This window comes from Hevea brasiliensis, chromosome 10 (assembly GCF_030052815.1).
Source record: "Hevea brasiliensis isolate MT/VB/25A 57/8 chromosome 10, ASM3005281v1, whole genome shotgun sequence".
Classification (NCBI taxonomy): Eukaryota; Viridiplantae; Streptophyta; class Magnoliopsida; order Malpighiales; family Euphorbiaceae; genus Hevea; species Hevea brasiliensis.
In genome coordinates, this window is record NC_079502.1 from 29,712,721 (window position 1) to 29,713,500 (window position 780).

A 780-nucleotide genomic window follows, 5' to 3' on the forward strand; every position below is an offset into this window, starting at 1 on the left:
TGTTCTCCATAATCTACTCCACAACTGGTAGTTCCCTCTGCATAAGCCACTTGTTGTGAACTTTCAGATGATGATGATGAACTAACCAACATACTCAAATCTTCCATCTTCTTAGCCAAAACATTTGTAAGTGCATCAAACTTTGAATTAATCATGTTGAATGGATCAAGATCATACATTCCAGCAGCTTGCCTCCTTTGAGTTGGAGCTGGTCCTCTTAGACTACTCCAAAGATGAGTGTTCTTTGCAATTTTCTCCAATAGCTCATAAGCTTTATCTTCATGCTTCATAATAAATTCTCCTCCTGTTTGAGCATCAATGATCCCTCTAATTGCAGGAGTGACATTTGTGTAAAAATTCTGGTTTATCATCCATTTCAGAATGGCATGATGTGGGCATTGTCTCTCTAATTCCTTCCATCTCATCCATGATTCATAAAGAGTTTCATCTTCTCTTGGTCTGAAAGCTGTCATTTGATTCCTCAATTCTTGAGTTTTTCCAGGTGGAAAATATTGTGCAAGAAATGCATCAGTGAGTTGCTCCCAATTTGTGATGGAGTTGTAAGGTAAAGAGTCAAGCCAATCCAATGCTCTATCTTTCAAAGAGAACGGGAATAGCTTCAATCTTGCTGCATCATCAGATACTCCAGGTTGTTTTTGCATATCACAAATCATAGCAAACTTTTTCAGATGTGTGTGTGGATTTTCAGAAGGATGTCCTCCAAATTGAGAATTCTGAATCATTTAAAGAACTCCAAAATCCATCTTGTAGCTATTTGCA

The 780-nt window shown here is 37.7% G+C and overlaps 1 non-coding gene across 1 annotated transcript; it reads left to right on the forward strand.

Annotated features, from left to right (window-relative positions):
* Positions 1 to 381: 381 nt before the first annotated feature.
* On the forward strand, positions 382 to 488 carry LOC131169916 (small nucleolar RNA R71). The gene has a single exon (XR_009140862.1). It is a non-coding gene; the product is annotated as a small nucleolar RNA R71 (small nucleolar RNA).
* The last annotated feature ends 292 nt before the right edge of the window (positions 489 to 780 follow it).